We start from the raw sequence: 23252 nt of genomic DNA on the forward strand, positions 1-23252 counted from the left end.
TCTTCTTGTGCATGGTTTTATGTGCTGAGATGTTTTGCTGTTCACCCGTGACCATGAAGGGTTGGCGGAGGCGTGGCTGTCACACGCTGCGTGGGTCAGGAAGGCAAATGTAGTGGAACTGGTTGTTTTACAGGTGCTTGGTTTTTCATACTGTGGGAGAAACTGTATTTTATGTGTGGCTGAACCGACCGTCCGGACCGGGACTGATTGTGTGACTGGTACCTACCTTTAAGGCACGTCAACTGAATTCCATCAGTCTTCATTAAACGCGAGTGTTTTTAGTGGTTTCAGGTCCAGCGCGTTTTATTTTCATCAGATTTCAACTATGACCTGATGTGTATGTCTGACATTGTGTGTCAGCTGGGTGTCCTAATTGTGTCTTTGTGCTGCCTCACTCCAGCCAGCGGCTCCATAAATATCTGGTTTACAGCACAGACCTTGTGCTGCGTCCACAAAATGTTGACCTCTGACCCTGGCTGGAGAGACCCTGGCCTCTCCTTTGACAGCTTTGTGGAAAGTTAAATGTAGATTGTCGTCTCACAGTTGACACAGCGGTTTCGTATCTCCGCTGTTTCTCGTCCGTCTGCTAACAGCAGCACTGCTGCAGGAGCTAAATTACTATGTTCAAATACAATTTTCCACAGGAAACGCTTAGTCACACTTTCCAGAGTTGCTGTGAAAACTGGAAAATCAGTGAAGGATAAGAAGGCAGGAGAGGGATGAGTGTGATTCCTGGCAACTGTCCACACCAGCACAGCTAACCCACTTTTATTATGACGCCCCTGGTGTGTGTGTGTGTGTGTGTGTGTGTGTGTGTGTGTGTGTGTGTGTGTGTGTGTGTGTGTGTGTGTGTGTGTGAGTGAGAGAGAGGGTCGATGTGAAGGTTAGCAGTGATAGGTGGAAAGGAGAGGGTCAGCCAGCTGGCCTCAACTTCAGGAGAGCCATGGGGGGGGGCTGCACTTTGTCTTACATTCCACGCACATGCAAACACCCACATACGTGTTCCTGTTAGCTGGTGAGGCGACACTCGGCTGCAGCGGTCTTACAAAGGCATGTGTGAATGTACACACACGTAACCTGCGCTGACGGTGTACCCTGACGGAAGCCAGAGCGAACCGTCTCCAGGGACCTGCAGTCACAGCTCGGTTGACACTTTTAGTCTTGCTAACATGCAGCTTTTATCTTAAGAATGGAAGAGTTCAGGCGGCCGTCACCACAAACTCCTGTCACCTGACGGGCACGGCGCTAATGTTATTCCAATGATGCATGCTAACGGGCTGCTGGTTGCTGCACCGGCCTGCAGAGACAGCGTGGATGTGTGAGGGGACTGGAAGCACTCTTAGAGATGGGACCTCAGGAGTTCAGATGAAAACTGCTCAGTGGCACATGAAGCCAGAACAGTTCAGCTTAGGGTTGCCAACCATCCCGTATTAGCTGGGACGCCCCGTAGTTGAGCTAAAAGAGGCGCATCCCAGATACGGGGCGTTCCAGCTAATACGGGATGGTTGGCAACCCTAGTTCAGCTAGCATCTCAGAAGGAGCCGCTAGTGCACAAACTCCAAGGGCCAAACGGGAGGACAGAGGAGGAGCGAGAGGACCAGCAGATGGTTCATCCTCCTGCTGACATGTTTGATCTGAGATGTCCAGCTAGATTTCAGGATAATTTGGTGACGTGGGTCCAAGCTTGGGGGTCCTGCCTGGAGCCGGTAGCCCTGACTGCTCAGTGGAGGCAGCTTTAGCATGCTAGCAATCTCTGTTGAGGTTCCCGCTGCCGCTGGCTTGAATGTCATGACACCAGGGAGGTGTGCTCCTGCTAGCCGCGACAGCTAAGCTAACAAGTAACTAGCTAAGTAGCTAACTAGCCTCAGCATTCAGAGCAAACTGTTCACCGCCAAACACTCAACTCAAGGTTGGAAAACTGGAGGCTCCATTAGCATCCAATCATAGTGATCATGACATCATCACACATCGTGTTGTAAACATTTGTTAGCATCAGGACACATGTTTACATTTACCTTCATCCCGCCACGGTTTCCCTTGTTTATTTACTTGTGTGCTCAAGGTGATCACTGGTGTCAACGGGGACAGCAAACTAGCAGCCCTGGTTACACGTAGAATAAACCACCAGCACACATCTGTGCCTGACCTCCACTCGTCTCGCTTCTTTCGTCAACATCTGATCCGCCCGTGATTTTCACGGTTCAGTATTTAGTCTGTAACATTCCAAGCAAAGTTGAAATCACAATTCCCAAAGAGTCCAAAGTGCCGTGTTCAAACTGCTGTAGTCCTTCCACCCGTTGGCCATCAATGTTTTGAGTAAATCGAAGTGTTTACAGGAACGTTTATAACTCATCACTGGACACATTAGCTAAGTGTTAATAAAGCATTAGTAACCGCCAACTAACCAAGCGCTAACTGCCATCAGTGTCCTTTTATTATGGAGTGTGAACCGTTTTGTTTAGAGACCAAGTTGCTGCAAAGTGTGTGAACACAGCAGAGGTCAAAGGTGAACATCAGCATGTGACCGACCGTGGGATAAATGTTGTAACAGGGCAATTATTTCAGCGCTCACCGCTGAAGAGACTGGTCATGTGACTGCGTCCAGCTGAGATCTGGGTGACCTGAACCTTCAAACACCAACAACGAATGTACATCTTTTACATGATCCTGCAGTACTTTATTTGTCACCTCAGTGGTAGCAAATGTGTTCTGCTTGTACTTTTGACGCGTAACAACACAGATTGACGACATCCGGCGGAGTCGGTGTGTGTTTTCCCGGTCGAGCCGCCTGCAGCAGCCTGATTCCAGCAGTCACACGGCGTGTTGGCGTGTCTCTAACATGAACTGTGTGTATCCCCGCCGGCCTCTCCCGGGATATTGGGTAACGTCTGGATTCCTTGCATTGTGGCTGTGCAGTGCGGCGCTGTCGGTCTGCGAAGGCAATCGTTGTGGCGGTGAAAGTTATTGAGGGACGCTGCAGCCAAAATATGGAATTATGCTGCGAGTGGTCTGAAGTTTTCCATGTGAGACGTGCGGAGAGTCTGTAGAGCTCAGAAAGCAGACGCGTGTAATAAGAGATGGTGCGTGCGTGTGTGTGTGTGTGTGTGTGTGTGTGAGTGTGAGTGAGAACTGTAATAGAGATAGAGAGAGAGCAATTGGAGTGTTGCTGTAGGGGATAGAGGGAGGTGGAGAGTGGGTTCAGGACCAGATTTGTTCAGTGCTCAGTCGCTCACGTGACTGAAAGTAGCATGGAACTCTTGTCCCCTGAACACCATGAACCAGAATCACGGCCAGCAGGCCGGCCCAGCATTCGTATCACTCGAGACAAGAAGATTGTGAGACTCGTTCACCGATGATTCAGCTCAGGTTTGGTGAGAATGCGGTAGCCACCCAGGAGCCAGGAACCCCTGAGGGCCTTCCTGGACTCCTCAGCAGTCCAAAGTCTCAGCGGTTTTCATCAAATATATCAACAGTAAATACGAGACAGTTTACATCTAAATGTCTAATTTCATTATTTACTTGATCGTTTTCTTTGTGTTTCCCCAGTTTTGTGTGCCTGATGTTTTTCTGTTTCCTGGTCATTTTTGAATGTTTTGACATCATTTCTCACTAATTCACTCACAACGCAGGGGATCTGATGGAATCGTCGAAAAAAAGTCTAAATGACTAAAACAACCATGAAAATTGTATTTATTTAAAATGTTGTTAGTTATTTAGCTATGACTGCTGGGGACCAGGTGACTCATAATTTCTCAAAAATGACAACAGTACGATTGGCAGACAAAACCACAGAAAGAAAACAAAGCTTTGATGAAACAAAGCAACTTCAAAAGTAACGACGTCTAAATACTCATTAAGGCAGAAATTCTCTTTGTTCTCTGTTTGGCTGAGAAACACAAAACCACTAAAGGCATGAGGGGAATTCTTCTGCAGGTAAATGTCAGGGAGTCTTTGGATTAAAGTACCTTCACATGGGGGTTGGCGGTTGCTGAGGGTCACCTTGGAGGTCCGGAGCGAGGAGCAGCTCGGCCCACCAGCTGGCCACATTAATCAGAACCGGGTTTATTGGCGAGTGGCAGCTCTCTGAAGGAAAACCATGAATATTTTACTAGACAATCAAAATTCTTCAGGGTTCCTCAAGCAGATCAGTTTCAGGGAACTTTACTGGCGTGCTAAAGTGTTATTGACACACACATTCTGAAGAGTGTGTGTGTGTGTGTGTGTGTGTGTGTGTGTGTGTGTGTGTGTGTGTGTGTGTGTGTGTGTGTGCTCTCATGGAGGCATGTGCTGGCAGTGTCAGGCAGGTGCAGTGTCCTCAGGCTTTTAGGATCTGAAACAAAAGGTCAGAGGTCACATTCTTCACAAACAAGCCAGGGGCAGGAGGTTTGACATCTTGTCAGAAAGTTGCACACTTGGCACAGCTGACGGCGACGGACGTGGAGCGACGGCAGGAGAGGAAGTTCACCTCGCTGGAGGTGGGGGAGCCGCGGCGAGGGACCTGCTCACGTTCACACATGAAGACGCGGAACGAGGAGACAGGCTGGTGGAAGAGAGAAGTGCTACCTCACCACCAGTTCTCCCTGCCAGGAGTCTTGAGCTCACTGAGACATTTGTCCCTCCTGCATCTCCTCTCAGTGACTCCCCAATGCAGGAAGAACCAGCCACGTATATTTAGCTGGAAGCTAGTGGGGACTGATGGCTAACAACAGCTCAGCTGGCTCAAACGTCTCTTTTTATTGGTTGCAACGTACGAGTCCAGTTTTCCTCTGAGAAAAGTGAGGTAGGTGTTGGAGACTCGTCCCCTCACGAGGAGCCGGTCCAGGTCTGGTGGTCCTGAGCAGCGAGGGCTGCCACCGTTTCCTCCTGATGGTTTGTAAAGGAGGGGAGCTTGAATTACTCGAGTCCTGGAATAACTTAGTGTCATCTGTGTGAGCGCCTCATCCATCACTTGTTGCTCTCGTTATGTAACCCCGCCGCAGACGCTCTGATGGAGCTGGCCGGGGCTGGGGAGTGTGTGTTCACACTTTCTGACAGTGTGTTTATGCGTTTGTCCGAACAAACGTTCACTTTTGTGTTCTGTCGCTGACAGGAATCGTCAGACGGAATTTCCTGACCAGGTCCCACCCTGACACCGGCCGTCTTTGAAGGCCTTTGAGTTATTGAACCAGCGCGCTCATAACCGTGAACGTCTGATGCTAACTGTGCTCCAGATCCCCCCAAGCATCGTTACACTCCTCTAGAGGAGCTCCTTTCGTTCTGCAGGAAACACATCGGGACGTTCTCTCGATTTGCAGAAACAAAATGCACGTGTTGCGTTGTGGTGACGAGCTGAAGTGAATGGGATTGTGGGTAAATGTTCGCTCTTGTGAAGTGAAATGTGCCTCCTAAAAACAAACAGCCATTGGTCTTCGTTATGGAAGTGTAAATGCTCTTCATCCAAGAGGTCAGAACTCTCCGGCCGTGTGAGCTCCAGCACAGGAACAGGAGTGTGACATCATCAACAAGCAGCACTCAGGAGAGCCGCGCCTCCCTGAGGGATCCCAACAGAACCCTCAGGCAGAACAATGAGTTCTTCCTCAAAGTGCAACTGTTCTGTCCAAAAACCCCAGCGGTTGCTGCCCCGGCCGACATCCCGCCTCCGTCAGATGAAGGAAAAACCCTGCGTGTTTTTACGGAATCCAGTCGAACAGGAACAGGACAGAAAAAATGAGAGGAAGCAAACGCAGCGTCTGAGACGCCCTGTAACTACGCCGCAAAAGATGAAACGACGCAGCCAAGCCTTTCAGTCGATACAAATTCTGTTGTCCAGTCAGATTTAATCCCAATCCACCATCAGCATCCTGAGGCACCACGCTGACGGACCAGTCGGTGGTCAGCTGGAACCATCAGGTCCTGGTCAAACAACGTCTTATTGGCCCAAAGTTTATGAAGCGTACATTTTCAGAAATGTCGTTGCCAGACTCGGACCGGACCACCGTGTACGTTGTCACGCGGGTGGAATGACGTCGCGTCCCCTCCTTTGGGTGCGTGGTTCTGGTTTGTCCTGTGAAGACGCTGTCATACGTCTCAGCAGCTCCTAACGCAGGCCCCTGTGGGTCCTGGCTCTGGGGCCTGGAGGTGAAAACGCCACACACCATTCCTGCTGACTCATCAATCAGCCGGCAGTTACCTGCGACTGATTAAAGAGCCGAGCACATTTCCCTGAACCTCCTGCACAGAACCCATAAATCTGTCCGAGTCAAGAGATCAGAAGCCATTCTGCTCGCCTACACGAGCACTTTCTCTTCAGGAGGAATGTCTGAAGGGAAAACTGCCTGAACCGTCAGCGTGTCACACTCACTCAACGCTCCGTTTCCTCCGTCAGTCGCTGTTCCCTGGAGGTTTAGTAGCCTAATAAACGAGCCCCCTCGTTTCTGCTCCGTGTGACCGGAGGGCGGCGGTGCAGATTCACCACGACTCCAGTTTTTGTCGGGGAAACGTAGCAAATGAAGTTTTAGTGGCGCTGATGTTTTCCCTGACTCGTGTTTAGCAAGCGTGGGGGAGAGCTCGTTAAAGGTCATGATTACCTCATTCTGTATTATTTCTCACTCCTCGTTATCATGATTTATGTTGACTTTGAACTCCTGCTCGTCACTTTCCACCAGACGCCTGCCGGGACGCTCCTCTCCCTCCTGGCCTCACACCTCTCCCTCCGTCCCAGCTGATGTTTCTACGATTCACTGGCTTCCTCTTCCACCGCGTCCTTATGAGGAAGATGGAAAACAGCTGCCAGTTTCCTGGATTTCCCAGCATCCAGTTGCTTTGGAAAACGTTCCCGTCTGACAGGCCTCACCTGCAGCTCTTCGCCGTCTGGACGGAAAGAGTGACCAAACACAGATGGACGCGGGGCCGTCCGCAGCCTTTGATCCAGGCTTTACTGGCTAGAGCCAGACATTCACACAAAGTAGGTTCAGTCACACACACACACACACACACACACACACACACACACACACACACACACACGGAAGCCTGCTCTCCTAATCTCATTTGTAACAGGGAGCACTTTTCGGGAAAATTAGTTCAGATGATTGACAGCTGTGACACGGGTGACTGATTGACGGCAGGTCTTTTACTGACTTGTTCTTATTGTGATGATTTGTATTTGTATGGTGACACAAAGTGAAGAACTTCTGCACGTTAAAATGCGTCTGTGGTCACGTTTAGGCTGAAAGAACAAAATAAAGGTTCAGATCTTCACTGAGAAAACCAGCATTTTAAAGGCGTTGGCTCGTAGAACGGCGAGGAACTCTTTGGATCGACTGGCGATGTCTTTTAACCCTTTTCCTTTTTGCCTCGGTTCATTCCTGCGTATGTTGCACTTCAAGCACTTTAATGTGACGCGCTTTGGTGCGGCGCTAGAAAATGAAACTGACTTGACTAAAACTTGAGTCTCAAAGTCTGAAATCTGCTCAGTCAAAACCTTTCAGTTTCATCATTTCTTCTGCCTCTGGCGAACGTTCCAGACTCCGATGGCGACCTTCACACACAGCTTCTGCTCGCGACACTCACTTCCTGCATCGTCCTCTGGGTTCATGCACCTGGGCTGGGGGGGCACCTGTCTCTGCTCAGACTGATTGCAGTCTGATGACCCCTGATGAGAGGCAAGTGTGTGATTGCCGGGACCAGGGTCAGATGTGGGAAGGTTATATAAAGCAGTGCAAACCAGCACTCGGCGCTGAGTCTTCAGCAGAGCTGGAGAACGCTGCGCTCTGCCTCAGGAGCCTCCAGAACGTTCCAGGGAACATCCCAGTTGCCTCATCCCTTGTTCTGCCTCGGCCTTTTCTCTTGGCCCCCCCCCCGCCACACTCTCTGTGTCCATCTTGAAGCACAACTGAACTAAGACAGTTTCAGTGAAACATCAACGGTGAGCCTGCAGCATAAAATAAACCCTCAGAGGGATCAGTCACTCCAGAACTAAACAGAGGCCCCGGTTCCTGTGGTCTGAGCCCCTCAAGTGGTCCCTGTGGTTCCGTGTGGCCCTGATCCTTATATGTCAGTCATGAAGGTCAGAGAGGGACAATGTTTGGAGTTGATGACAAGACTTCCAGAATTAAATATCCACCAGCCTCAAGGATGGACCGGACCAGCTGGAGTCTGGTTCCAGGTTCTCTGGAGGGAGACCCACTGACCGTCCGCTGCTCTACAGTGATGGACGGACAGACGTCACGTTAGCGAGCAACAGCTCACCTTCTGTTTGAACCTTTACTTCCACGCAGCAGTTCAACCTCTCACACACACACACACACACACACACACACAGAGTCAGGCTCCCTCCTATGTCTGCTCTGGCACGATTCATGGTTATGTCAGACAAATGCAGGTCAAAGACGCCTCACAGCTTCGGTCTTAAATGTTGCTGCTCTGAGGGTTAGAAGGTGTTTCTCTGAGGTCCAGGATGTTGAGATGTTCACATCGCCAGGTTGATCACGGCGCCACAAACAGCTCTCATCCACTTGGCCGGAGGTTTGAGTTCTCGTGATGCGTCTCACTGATATGAAAATAAAAACCTCTCCCAGGTGTGCAGACGGAATTCACGTCCGAGGCTGAATCACGCCTACAACGTAAACCGGCAGCACGGATTTTATTGCTCTCAATCAGAGATGAGAACGCACAAACTCTCCATTCCCTTTGTTCTTCTCTCAAAACTGGCCGACACATCCAGGGGTTCCCATGTTGCGAATGTTCCTTGTGGAGGCTCCCGGGGGAGGGCGGCTGCTCTCTGGCAGGGTTTGTTCCCAGGGTGGAGCAGAGCCATGAATCCATTCCTCGTCAGAACTCTGTCCCGACGTTCTCGTGCGGGAGCTCAACTGCCTGACGATGAAACGCACGTCAGCCAGGGCCTTCGCTCGCCACCCTGAAACCGCCGCAGCAGCGCTGACACCAGGGATCCGCGGCTCAAAGCTTTTATAGGGTTGTGTGTATCGTGTGTGTATCCTGCAGCCTGCCGCACTGCGGGATGTTCCACGGCGTCCGCTGAACGTAGACGGGTTGCTTTTCATCAGGGACTGAATAATGACTAAAGACTTTATAGATTAAGAGGAAAAGTCTGGAGGTCTTTCCTCAGACGAGGCTCCGAGGATTCACCACTGCTGACGCGTGCCTGAACCAGACCCGTGTGAATCCAAGACCTGAATGGAACAAAGGCTCTTTAGATCACGATGGACCTGCAAGTGCTACAGTAGATATGAAAATTAGAATGTGGCAAAAAAATGGGGTCGTTAATTAAAAAATATCCTGGAGTTGTTCGTCCAATGAGTGATTGATCCATTCGGTTCCACTCTGCCATCGCTCGTCTTCATGAACCGACCCGTCCAACCCCTGAAGACCTCTGACAGAGAAAATGAGTTCACCTCAGCCTGGCAGAGAGAAGTTTCCTTATCTTGAGTTGCACCACGACGCCTCCAAACACAGGGTGATACTTCAGCAGAGATAATAACCTTCATGATGTCATGGTGATGTCATCAGGGTTATCTTGACTTGGCCTTGGCAACTGCCAGTGAAAGCTGGGGAAGCTCTGCTGCTGCAGCAGGTTTTGGGAAATACATCCTGTTGAACACACGTGGGAGGATTCCAGCTGAATGTATGAACACGCGTGTGTGTGTGTGTGTGTGGAGGCCATGACGTCAAACATTTGTATGATCCGACTGTTGTACCTCACCACTTGGTCTCGCACAGGTGCTGCTGCTATATGAAGATACTACAGGTAGTAAACTGCGGTTTGCTCCACCTGGCGTGAGGTGACAGAAGAGGGCGGAGCCTGTTGTGTTTACTTACAGATGTGGAAAAATGCTACTCAGTCGCTGCGTCCGATATTCCACATTTTTAGTGCGTCTGAAACATTAGTCAGTACTCGCTATCCGTACTTATTCTGGAGGAATGTCTTAGTGTGGATTGATGGACGCTAGCCAAGCAGAAATTTCCCACAATGCAATGAGGCAGTGTTATTCTCCAATGCGGTTCATGGTAACAACTCGGCAGCAGGAATCAGGAAATGGCATGTGCGGTCTGAGGAGTACGTCCGAAATTGATGCATACTATTGGGATTTACTGAAAACTGTGCCAAACTTAAGTAGACATTTGAGAGGGGAGTGTTTAGTGGGGCATTTCGGGCGCAGCCTTGCTGTGGTGGGGGTCTATCAACGGTGAACTGAAGAGGTTCTGCTCACACTGCCACCTGGTGCTGTGGGGGGGAGACGCTTCTGTGAATAAATGGATTCGTCCTCATTCCGTGAGACGACGACAGTCACGCCGTCTCACCAAGCTGTACGCGAAGCTGGAGTTATCTGTGGCTGTGCTGTGTACTTGTACTGCATGGGTTGTTTGGTCCAGTATTCTGAGTGTTCTCTGGTCACGACTACGGACGGTTGTGGGGTTTTTACAGGAATGGAACTGGAAAAAATAACAGTTGGTGGGGAGGAGAAAGTTGTCAGTGGTGGTTGTGGTGTGGCACATAACCACAGTACAAGGAACAAGGACTGCATGTATGTACGTGTGTGTGTGTGTGTGTGTGTGTGTGTGTGTGTGTGTGTGTGTGTGTGTGTGTTTGATGTTCCAGATCTGTGGCTCCATTAGCTGCTCTCTGAGGAGCAGGAAACCAAATCTTTTCGTGGCTGCTGTAAGTCATTTAACATGTGGGACTGCCAAGACCTTTAAACCTGTCTGCTGCACGCATTAGAAATCAGGCCAAATAAATAAGCCCTGAACCAGGGTGTGTGTGTGTGTGTGTGTGTGTGTGTGTGTGTACCAGGCATTCCTTGTGTTGTGGGGACGTGGGACACAGTCCCATTGTGCACCTCCAAAAATCAAGTACCCCTGATGGTTGACTACGGGTAAAGTTAAGGTTAGATATGTTAAATAGCAGGGTTAGAGGCAAGTGGTGGTTAGCTGAGTCTCCAGGAAATTAACATTAATCAATCGAACGTCCTCGGAAGTGATGGAAATACAAATGTGTGTGTGTGTGTGCGTGTGCACGTGAGTGTGCCGGTCTGTGGTTTCCCTGCATAGGAAATGAAAGACCAATTAAATGAGGCTGTGTCAGGCTTATTAGTGCAAAGTGTGTTTATGCAGGGAGTGTTGGAGAAAAAGAAAACAGTGAGGAGTGTGAGAAGGAGCTTAGATCAGCAGGATACACACACACACACACACTCACACTGATACTCCCTCAGACAGGAGACGGAGAGAAATCACAACACAAGAATGGAAATAAATTGTGACTTCTTGTGTCAACACGCACTGACTGGCGCGGCGTGGCCGGCGATACCGTGAGCGAATCTGTAGGAACTGAGCGTTTGGGTGGTTGAGGTTCGAAGAGCCACCACGTCAACTCACTTTGACTTACGACGTAACCAGGAACAAAACTGTTGTGGTGAAAGTCAGAATCGTGACAGGAAGTGACACCAGAGAGACATTTTCATCATGAGGACGCTTCAAGTTCTTTAACATCATTATCATAGTTCATGTCTACTGCGTGGGTGAAGTATTAACTGTGCAGCCGTTAATCACCCTGTGAGACTGATCGTTGCTCAGTAACTGCCAGAGCTCACGTCTGTCACATGGATGTCGCGGTGTCGTCGCTAGCAGGAGGCTCAACGAGGCGACTGACATCCTCTCACTGGAAGCAGAGGTGCTCAAAGCTCAGTTGTGACGTAAAGTTCGCGTCTGCTGAGTTTGTAGGTAGCATCACGTTAGCTTTGCAGTTCTAACAGCCACATTAACATTTCAAGAAGCATGGAAATGTTTAACTTGCGAGGAACAAAAGCGTCTCAGTCTTCCTATTCTCTGTAAGGTCACAACAACCACGTCACTGCCACATCAAAACTTGAGCTCCGCTTGGGCGAAAACAGCCTCATCACTTCCTGTTACACGCATGCACCGAAGGTGTTTTCGTGTGAGCGTAGCTTCGATGTGGCGTGACTGACTCCTGGATGTTTGTTCTCCTCACGCCGCTCTTCAACTCATCCTGACAACCTGAAGGAAGTCAGTGCTGAACATGTTAGCTATGGTGGATCTGCTCGTGCAGGCTGGCCTCTACCTTCCCCTGCTGGGATCCGCTGACCCGAGCATCTGCTGGGCCTCGCTGTCCGCTCCTGCAACTGGCTACTGTCAGACCAGCCGAGAAACACGTTCATTCCAGTCAGGAGCGATCATCTCTGTGGTCACGCTGGAACGGCCAGCCGTGCAGACCTCTAAAAGCACTTAGAGAAACATTTGGGAACAGAGTTCAGACATTCAGCTTGGAAAATGTCTGCTTACACACACACACACACACACACACACACACGCACACACACACCAAAAATGCCTGTCAGGATTTCTGAATCCCATGATTACGGCTCCGCGGCCTGCCAGAGGGAGTCGGAGCCCAGCCATTGTTCAGAGCTGCGTGAGCACATGCAGAGCCACACTAAGTGAGGGAGAACTGCAGGGGCAAAAGGTCGGATCCATTAAATGTTCTTCATGAGAGAGGACGCAGGAGCCGACCAATCCAGGTTTGGGAGACTGATTCTGCCCGGCCACGTGTGTTCCGAGCGAAGAAGACGACCAGACTGGTTTGGATCACAGTGCAGGCTTCAGGTTTCATGCAGTCTTCTGACTACTGTTGCTTCCACGCGGCCAAGAGGAGGGTTTCCACATAATAAGTCTTTTATTTGAATCAAAGTCACCAGACCGTACATTTCTTTGACACTTTTGGCACTGATGGTTGACAACAAAAAGAGGCTCGGAAGGAAAAAAAGGGCAATGACACGTGGGAACAAGAGTCGCAGAGTCTAAAAAGGCTCCTCCAAGGACGTTTCCCATCTTCTCATTTGCAGAGGGGTTTCTGGGTAACTGTGGTTCAGAGAAACCTGCAGAATCACAAGCCATGTGCTTACTTTTGGTAATAAACCCTCACAGTCCACTTGGTCCTGGAACTTTTGAATGCGTCCCCAGAATCTTAGATGCATGAAGATACTATTGAGACGAGGACAGATCAGATGGCCAAACCCTGGAAGTGCTTGTTGTGATGTCAGAGCAGCGGCGTGGACCCTACCAGCTCAACCCTAACCTCCCACCGTCGCCAGAGCCGGACAAGGAGACGGGGCCAGTCGGCCATGATTGGCAGCAGCAGTCGCTCTCCCAGTCCTCAGCAAGCGCTTGGCTTTGAGGAGCTGCTTCCCATCAGCAGCTCACCTTGAATCCACAAACAAAGAGCTGCTGTGTTCGCCCACAGGCTCGATCAGACACCGTTCTGGGGGACAGAAGGGTAAAGTCTGCTCACTGTCTGGTCCAACTGATTCAGACATTCAGACGTCGCCCACGGCTCCTCCAGGTAATGTCGAGAGGAGTTCAGGGTTGCGGCGCGTGCGTGACGGGTTCAGTGCTCTCGGCCTGGTTTACGGCCTCCAGTGGGAGCACGGAGTGTGAAGCAATCCAGGGAGATGTTATGGGGCAATGCAGCTTATCAGATAAAACTGTGCTTTCTGTCTGCCAGCTCATTACTCAGCTGGCACAAAGACACACTGATTACCAAAGTGATGATGAAGCTGAGGGGAGGCAACAAGGCTGGTTTGATTTATAACCTCATCACCTTCTCATAATCTTACAGTTGATATATAAAGAAACAAAGGTACATGTAAACAAACAGACCAGTGTTGCCAGTTCCTCACCAGTGCAAAAACACAAATGGAAACGCAGTGAGTTCTGATTGTTGCATTTCCACACAGGAATATTTGGGATGCTTTTTTCCCTTCTTACTAACGCGATGTACAGCTTGAACCTCCGGGGTCATCCTGTCTCGGGTCCAGAACCGGGTCGGGCTTCCTCACTGGGCTCCACTCAGCTAGCATCCAACTAACCTGCTAACAGGCTTTTGCAAACAAAAGCAGGTGCTAGCAGACGAGGCTAGCTAGCGAGATGACCTGCAGCTTCTACCAAGTCCGAGGAGTCGGCTGACTTGTGAACAGCAGTCACAGATGTCACTGCGAGCAACAACTGCTGAGTGGCGTTTTCAGGTTCTTGCACAGTCTCATGTGGAATAACAGTGAAAAGTCCCAGCAAGTGTGTGAGCTCAGGATTTGATCCACTGATGACATCATGAGTGCATGGATGGAGCCCTGCTGGAGGCGGAGCAGCGCTCCCATTACACACCAGGCAAGCAGCGACTTGCTGTCCTGTTCCCTCGGTTCACAGCAGAGACAAAGGTGTCTACGCCTCCACTTTCACCACACACAAACACAAATGAAACCAAACACTCGGGACAACGGGACAGAGGCCGCATTTACAAGCGCTTTTCTACGTAGCAACACTCAGGGCTTTGCTTCATATTCACCCTTCACACACACAAAGGCCCTGCTGAAACGCTCCACCAAACACGCTGCCTGATGGTGGCAAAGACGCAAGGGACAGCACACGAGGGAGGACATGATATCAAACAAGTCCTTTAAGAAATCAACGGTGGGTGGTTCATTCAAATGTCAGCCAACCAGAGTGTCCGCCCTGACACGCAGCAGTTGTGAGAACCCTCCCGCTGTTTTTCATCTCTGCTAGTTTATAATTTAAAGGGGAAAAACAAGGTTTGCAGACGGAGTCGACTTGAGGCGACAGAGGCCTCACTATCATGCCGGGACTGAACCGCTGACATTTGAAAAGTAACGCCACAACTTTACTGGCCCTGACTGACGGCTGATAATAAACCTCTCTGAGTCTCGCCGTGTCCTCCGGTGTTGTTCGGCAGGTGTTGCTCTTTCGTGTTCAGACTAAATCAGAGATAATTGCCCTCCATTAGAACTCGGTGAATCACGGAGCCCCGCCGAGGTGGCAGGGAGGGTTCAGAGTGCGATCACAACCTGTAATGAACCCTCGCAGGCTAAATGGAGTCACAGCCCCACAAATGAGAGATCAGTGACCCCTCGTGAGGGAACAAAGGCGTGTGTGTGGATGTGAAGGGGGTCAGCAGGTCAGAGTGTAGAGGGCAAAGGTCAACGTGTCCTGTAGAGGAGGCAACTGAACTCCTGCTGCAAGGAGCGCACGTGCCTGATCCCAATATACTCACAAAAACACACACTACAATGATGTTGCCCAGATTAGAGCTGCCAAACACATGACTGGCGGCAACGAGAGAGAGGGAGGGAGGGAGGGAGGGAGGGAGAGAGAGGGAGGGAGAGAGAGAGGGAGGGAGAGAGAGAGGGAGGGAGGGAGAGAGAGAGAGAGGGAAGGCGGGAGAGAGAGAGAGGGAAGGCGGGAGGGAGAGCAAAACAAGAGCAAGTGTGAGGATCTGGAACGACTCAGCACAGACAGGAGAGCAACACACTCCTGCAGTGATGCGGGTGTGAGAGTGTAAACATGCCACGGCTGCTGGATGGATGCACAGACACCAACAGCTTGGTCAGTGTAATCAGCCCTGATACGTTTTGACGCCCCGGTCTCTGCAGGTCCTCGTCCAGAACTCTCCGCTCGGCTGGTACTGAGCGAGATCCTCCAAATCTGCATGCAAGTCCAATGAGCGGCCCTGCACCGTTCTGGCGCTAAGACGGTTCACTGGAACTGAAGCTGCTCCTTCAGCCCATTGTTGTCTGGATTAGGCAAATAAATCTGCTGAGCTCGGAGAAATCTCAGTTCTCGCTGCTGCTCCTACTTCCTGCTGGACGAAGAGCCGCTGAGGCCTGAATGTCATCCACGGTTTTCGTCTCATTGGGCTCCTTGATATATTCCCAGTAAACACTGGCTAATACTGAACCAGTCCTTGTCAGGCAGGACTTTTAGGGCAAAGTAATGTCTCCAGAACTAAATTTAGACTCTGGTTCCTGCAGTCAAACCAAAGGCAGTTCCTCTAACGGGTCCTGGTTCCTGGGCACCGTTACCATGGCGGTGAGCCCTAATGGGGTGTTTGGAAGGTTCATGAATCACATGTAGTTCATTCTAATTGTATGAGTGCTGTTAGTGTAAATAGTGTGTATTTCGTGAGTGCATTTGATGGCCAATGTTGACCAGCTCAAGATCGTACGCTAAATGTGTTTCAGATAAAGACGCTATGTACGACTTAGTAGCAGTGCGCTGATACGAGCGTTGATCCCAGAATGGGAAGCAACACTCACATCTGTCCTGCACATATTTGGCCTCCATTTTCTCTTCAGCTCAGGATCTCCTGGCGTTGACGTACAAACAGGAGGGAGTGAAGGAGTGAGAGAGGAGCGCAAGACCCAGGAATTATGGTTCGACTGCCAGTAGAGCAACAGTTTTGTTGCAGTCAAACCCTCTTGGACAGCAGAGCACGTCAAACGTATGGACCGGTGAGAGAAGTGGGTCAGGAGGCCCGGGTCCTGCTGGGCACCGTCACCCAACCGGGACTCTTCCTCAGGAAGCACACATGGAGCTCACGCTTCGACCTTTAGATGGAGCGCTAATTGAGTCCTGTGGCGAATGCCTTTCAAAAATAGACTTTCCCTTGTTCCAAAAACTACCATCAAAGGCTTCCTCATCTCTGACAGTGTGTGTGTGTGTGTGTGTGTGTGTGTGTGTGTGTTGGGGTGAGTGTAAAGGTTATCCAGCGGCTCTATAGGTGCCCGAGCCAGCGAGGTTTTTAGCGAGGCTTAGTGAAAAACGCTGAGAGAGCTTTTCCTGAAGCTCTGCGCTACTTTCAATCTGGCACACTTCTCATGTGTCAGCGCTCTCACCGGCGGAACCTCAGTGACTTGCAGTTTGTTCCAGCTGCATAGAACATGGACTCAGTGTATGGAGAAGCAGCCGGATGGAACCTAGTTTAGCAGGAGTGTGTGAGCGTCTCTGCATGGGATCATCGACCATGGAATCAGAATTCTCAGCTTTGCAATGAAGATGTTTGTCGTTCCTGTCTTGTCTTCCTTTTCCCGCCTCCTCTCTCCTTCCCTCATGGTCCCAAGCTGCCGCCAGGCTCCGCCTCCTCCTCTCCAACTGTTCCTCCACCTAAAATTCATCGACTACTCATTTATTCTTCTTCCACGCTCATGCTAACTCACTAACCAGCAGTATTTCTTCTCGTGTTCACCTCTTCACCACTAAACCAACACCTCTTCAGGAAATCTCCTGGTTCCCTGACCCAAACACTGGTTCCCTGACCTGAGCACTGGTTCCCTGACCCAAACACTGGTTCCCTGACCTGAGCACTGGTTCCCTGACCCAAACACTGGTTCCTTGACTTGAGCACTGGTTCCCTGACCCAAACACTGGTTCCCTGACTTGAGCACTGGTTCCTTGACCTAAACACTGGTTCCCTGACCCAAACACTGGTTCCTTGACCTGAGCACTGGTTCCCTGACCCAAACACTGGTTCCTTGACCTGAACACTGGTTCCCTGACCCAAACACTGGTTCCTTGACTTGAGCACTGGTTCCCTGACCCAAACACTGGTTCCTTGACCTGAACACTGGTTCCCTGACCCAAACACTGGTTCCTTGACCTGAGCACTGGTTCCCTGACCCAAACACTGGTTCCCTGACCCTGACCACATGGTTTTGTGCCTGAACTGAGCCATGTCGTATCTGAGGTTCCGAAAAAGGGACTTCTATGGCCCAGTTGGCTGGGCACCGGACTCAGGAGTGTCCCAGGATGCGCCCCGGGTCACTGGGGGCCAGGATAGAAAGCCTCATTTGCAGTTTACAAAGTCTCCATGTCAGCTTCTTGTATTACAGGCTTTGAAAGAGTTCACTCCCCCGGCTTTGTTTACAGCCGTGTTTGTAGATGGATCAAGGTGGACCCTGCTGCTTGGGTGGCTTCATGTTTGACTACGTACCCCCATGACAAGAAGTGAGGGTGGGGGGTGGGGGGTGAGTCTCTATCTCTCTCAGCAATCCTCCAGATCCTGCACTCCCTCCCCTCACCCCTTCCCCTCATCCCCATCTGTGTGTTGTCTTTTGACCCACTTTGACAGAAAATCAAAGGCAGGCTGTGCTGTGTCAACACGGCAGCCAGCAGCAGGATCACCGCCGGGCCGCGCGGAGATGGAAAGAATGAGCCAGAACAGATAAAAGCAGGGATCCTGTGTCTGAGCCATTAGGGCGGCTTCTTTCACTGAAATAAAGCTTCTCTAAACTCTTGGCCTTGAACAAAAACACTCAGAGCAATTTGTCGAGTGATTCCAGCTTTGATTGCTATCTGTTCATTAGCAGTCATCTGTGGATGGTCGTGAGGAGAGGAAAGTCTGCTGCAGGGCGGGGAGTTTAGTCCAACAGGAAGTTCGCGTCGCCATAATTTCCCTCCACCTAAAGCTGACTGGATTTTTAACCCTGAATTTGGGACCATTGACAGAAACATCACATCACAACTCTGCTGATGCGAACATGCGATGATATCAAGTCCGAGGTCTCGTTAAGCTCACTGCTTTGTTTCATCAAGTCTGAGATTTTCTTACAAAATGTACCAATACATCATCCATCTTTACAGCAAATTACAAACTGATGATTATAGGAACAAACTTGCTGTCTATAAATGACCACATGCAGTTCCTTCACTGACCTCTAGGGGAGCAAGACCACAGGAACGCGAGCTTTTATCCAGTGCTGCTATGACACTCAAGATTCGCTGTTCACAGGTAGGAATAATAACCTGCATGAGCAGGACCTCTTTTGTTTCACTCTGTTCCATCCAGCGCTCATTTAAACTGAGGGGATTCTGAACAGCCGCATTTAATTCGTCGGACACCTGACGTGCTGTTTCCTGGACAAGGCAGGTCATGATGTGCCAAAGTTCTGGTCAACGTCTCGTTAATTCGGGTTTTGGCCCCGACCCTCTGTCATAATTACAACGGCCACTAGATGGCGCCTGAGCAGCTTTCACAGTCTCATGATTGCGAGTCAGCACAGGACCGCGAGTTTAAACAAACTCATCACGGGTCTGCAGGATAATCCGAAGCCTTCATGGCAAAAACAAGGAGTTCGCTCCCGAGAAGCTGCTGGTTGCGTGTTCCTCACCTGACATCAACATCCTGGTGTGTATAAACCTGCGGCGAGTGAATGGCCCCTTCTCTCAGCTCCTGTGTTCTCTGCCTGCTGGGCTGCGTCAGCGGGGCCCAGATCTTCCCGGGATTAGTTTGGAATGCAGCTTCATAAGAGGACTTCAAATGTACTCGGCCTCTATCAATAACTGCCGCCGGGAACTCGGCTCCTGAAAATAAACGGGATGCTTAGACTGGACTTACCACAGCAGAGGCCTGCTGCTGTATGTGCAACATCAAACTTTTCCTCAAACACCTGAGACGCATGAGCACGTTGGACATGCTGAGCAGAAAGAGCGGCTTGTCAGACACGAGTGACGGCTGACGTGCAGTCACAGAGGTCTTGAAGCAGACATTTTCTGTCTTCATACGCTGACAGGGTCAGTTTTCGCTGTCACAGTACATCGTGAGCCATGAATTACATCACACTTGTTTGAGAGCACTTTGACTTTACAGCGACACCCAACTGCAGCACGGGTCTCTACATGTGGCCACACCTCCAGTGATTGACTGCCGCTCAGGTCGAGGAGAAACACATGCGGGGCCGTAGTTCACGTGAACGCAGCGTTTCTCAAACCTGTCTTGTTCTGGACGGTGTTCTGGCCTGCTGCCCAGATGCATCTGAGGTCAGTGGTCTTTTGGGTAGCTCCTCATGAGAGTGTCAGACTCGTGGGCGGGAGCTGGAGCAAACACCAGTGCGCTCCCCCCTGCACGCGCCCCTCTGAGCCTCCCACCGCCTGTGAGGGTTCCACAATCTCCAAAGTTTAGTGCAAGCAAGACTGACGTGGATCTAAGAAACTTGGGAACAACAGGAATTTTGACGTGTGAATGAAAACAACGATTGCGTCACAAACAAGCACAGACATTAATGCGTCAGCTAGCTGCTAGGTTGCTAATTCCACCTCGACTTCCTTCCCACATGTCCTTCTTCACGTGGTCGTGGTCCCAGCTGGATGACAAGGCCTCCCCTTCCAGGGCTGGTTAGGTGACATGGTCGGAGCAGCAGGCGCCGTTAGATGGCCGTCCAAGACTTCTGACACTCAGTGCACTGCTGGACCGCCGTTTCAGGGCCACAGCCAAGGATCTCCATGCTTTTTGAGAAGTTAAGGGGCATTTTGAACTTTTCCCCAGCCTTAATAACGGAATACTTCACCAGGCTGGAGTAGAGCGGGGAAGTCTGACTGCTGTTGGGCAGTCTGAACGGATCAAACTGACTCAGTCGATCATTTTCTCCTGTCTGATCATCCTTGTGTTGATGCTTTGCGGCCTCCAGGTCTCCAGCGCATCACAGTACTCGGGGTCTGTGAGGCTTCATGAAAATCTCATTCTCTCAAGGAGGGCACAGCTGGGGAGGGTGAGGTGGCGGCGAGAATAACCAAGATGTTTCTTAATAAACTAAATAGTGCACCAGATGTCTTATGATGATAAATCGCGACCTGGATTCTTCCAGATGATTTAATCGACCTCAAGGTTGTTGATCTTCACTAAAGTAGGTTAAAATGTACGGACCTCCAAAATAAAAGCCACAAGCAGAAGAATGAATCGCTTCGATCAGCCAAACATTCCAGCCTGCTGCCCTCAGTGCAGTGATCGATAGTCATCCATGCAGAGGCTGGTCCCGCTGCCGGAGGTGAGGCAGCACCATCAGCAGCCAGCAGCTGCACAACACTTTAAAAACCTCAATGTTCAGAGGGTAAGAAGCGACAAAATGAAACACTCTGACGTTTGTCTGCACACCAGGTGGTCCACCTCTCTACCAGCGTGCCTGTGGGCCTGAGATCAGATTATAGGACTATCGTGAAGCTCAGTACTGAGTCCTCGAGAGGTCAACTTTGTTCCTCAGTAGCAACAGGAGAGCTCGTTGACCCGAACACGCCGTCGTCAGCCATCAGACCCCCGTCTGATTCCCTGGAAGAGCTCTGAGATCGTCCCAGGCAAGAGTGCATCTTTCCCTATCAGTGTTTGTGTTAGCACCCATTAGTCTCCAAGTGAGCTCAATACACTGAGTGAGCGAGAGCTGCAGTTTATATGAGCTCATACTCTCCAGCTGCCTCGCATGTGAGTGACGCTGAGGAGGAGGAGGAGGACTGAGAGCAGTGGAGCAGGAGGTCAGCCAGCGAGGTCACACCCTAGTGTCTGCAGCAGGACACCCACATCTTTGTCTGTGGAGGAGGACTTTCATAGTCACTTTAGCTTTATCAGCTGGTGCTCTGGTGCATTTGTTTGAGTGAGCGAGGTGTGTGTGTGTGTGTGTGTGTGTGTGTGTGTGTGTGTGTGAGAGTAAAAGATAGAGGCACACGTTAATGTAGTGTAAAATTGTGCAACCATGTTTCCACGCTGTTGACAAGATACTCTGGCGATGGCTGTTATTGCTGTCGTGTGGTCGAGGGCGCCGTTACGCACCGTCTGACAGAATACTGCACGTCAAGGTCCAAAGACAAGCACACTAGAAGTTCTGCAAATAAGGAAATGGAGCTCAATGTGGGGCAGCACTGTGGCCCCCAGCAAGAAGGTTGTGGGTGGAGCAGTGGTCCTCCCTGTGGCCCCCAGCAAGAAGGTTGTGGGTGGAGCAGTGGTCCTCCCTGTGGCCCCCAGCAAGAAGGTTGTGGGTGGAGCCCCGGCTGCAGCACGGGGTCTTTCTGTGTGAGTCTCCATGTTCTCCCTGTTCCTGCTGGGTTCTCTCTGGTACTCCAGCTTCCTCCACAGTCCAAAGACATCAAGAGGGACCAGGTTAATCCAGACTCTAAATTGACCGTAGGCGTGGCTGGGAGAGCCAATGGTTGTCTGTCTCTATGTGTTGGCCCTGCCATGGACTGGTGACCTGTCCAGGGGGAAGGCTGCTGGGATAGGCTCCACCCCCACCACCCTGGACAGGAGAAGAGGGAGAAGATGGACGGATGGAAGGATGGATGGATGATGGATGGATGGATGGATGGATGGAACTCAGTGTGACTGAGAGAGCAGCAGCTGATGAGACTCCAACACTCATCTGACACAGCAACAGAGCGCCTGCTCCTGCTGCTGCCGGCCCGTCCGTTACCAAGCATCAGTCTGGATGGAGCTGCTCAAGTAGCCTCCCTGGAAACGAGCACAGCACTGCAGCTGTGACACTCACCAGCCTGTGGAGTGACGGTGTTCCTCACCCACACTGTCAGTTAGTGTGCTTGTTTTCAACCCAAAAATAGACTCTGAGTACTCTTGCTGGCTATGTCTGTCCAGAGTTTACATTCTACTGACGGAGGCCGTGCAGTTTCAAGTAGACGGATGTCTTATTTAAAAACTCAAATTCCTCTCATGTCTGAACAGAGGACCTGAGGGCCGGCGTTGGACCTGAAGGCCTCCTTGGGACCCGACTAGATTCCTATCATGAACTCGACTAACAAAGTGACAGGCGACTTAGTGACAACACAGCAGCTCTCACTGTTCTACAGACGTGATGAATGAGATGGCCAGCGATGATAAATGTTTCCCACATGTGCGTTCAATTCAGCCTGCTCACGTGAGCCACACGCAGGAAGAAAATCTGGTGTGTGTGTGTTTGCACAGGCACAAAAGAGGCTTTGTCAACCTAATGCACCACAGGTGAATGACATCATCCATCCCACTGTGGGACGGGACAGATTCAGGATTAGAAGAGTGTGTGTGCGTCATTTACTATCAGTTTTCTCATGAGAAAAAAAGGCAAAGTCACACACAGTATCTGCACAAGTCACATGTTGCCAGGTGACAACCACATCTCTTCAGGTGGACCTGAAGGAGTCGACAGGTTAACACACAACACAGCCAAACATGAGAGTGTAACTCTAGTTCCAAACACTCGTCCTCCTCTGGCCCGGATACGTGTCAACAAGCACACGGCTTCAGTCCAAAGTGAATTCTTTTGTCGGCTCTGTTAGCGAGTCAGATCAGTTGGCCCTGCCGAAACGTAACCCCGATGATGTTTAAAGGAAGAGGAAACACTTTGAAAACCGTTCATTTTGTGATGATTAATGGAACTCATTATTTTGCTCGTTTAATGTGTAATATTGACTCAGAACTATTTTAAAGCGTGGAATGTTTATACTATTTCACACCAAAATTAGCATGAATATGTAGGCGCCCACTTTTAGCCTCCTTGCTAACGTGCCGACTCAACACAGGTTACACAGGGTTTTAAAGCGCAGCTAAAATTGGTGGTTGAGGTCATGCCCAAACCCCACAAACATGGATATTGTCTGCGCTGCCGAACCAGAAAAACTGCTGCTGTGACTTGTGTTCACGCTAC

The 23252-nt window shown here is 50.5% G+C and overlaps 1 protein-coding gene across 4 annotated transcripts in view; it reads left to right on the forward strand.

The window, feature by feature from the left end:
- The window catches only part of asb13a.2 (ankyrin repeat and SOCS box containing 13a, tandem duplicate 2), a 37014-nt gene that overhangs the window by 12581 nt on the left and 1181 nt on the right, over positions 1–23252 (forward strand). For all 4 annotated transcript variants that reach the window (XR_015112378.1, XR_015112381.1, XR_015112379.1 and 1 more), the window contains one exon: positions 6645–6943. The gene's annotated coding sequence lies outside the window, so the exon portion shown is untranslated. The remainder of the gene's footprint in view (positions 1–6644; positions 6944–23252) is intronic.

The sequence above is a fragment of the Aulostomus chinensis genome, chromosome 4 (genome assembly GCF_037954235.1).
Source record: "Aulostomus chinensis isolate RoL2024-O1b breed Wild chromosome 4, RoL_Achi_v1.0, whole genome shotgun sequence".
Lineage (NCBI taxonomy): Eukaryota > Metazoa > Chordata > Actinopteri > Syngnathiformes > Aulostomidae > Aulostomus > Aulostomus chinensis.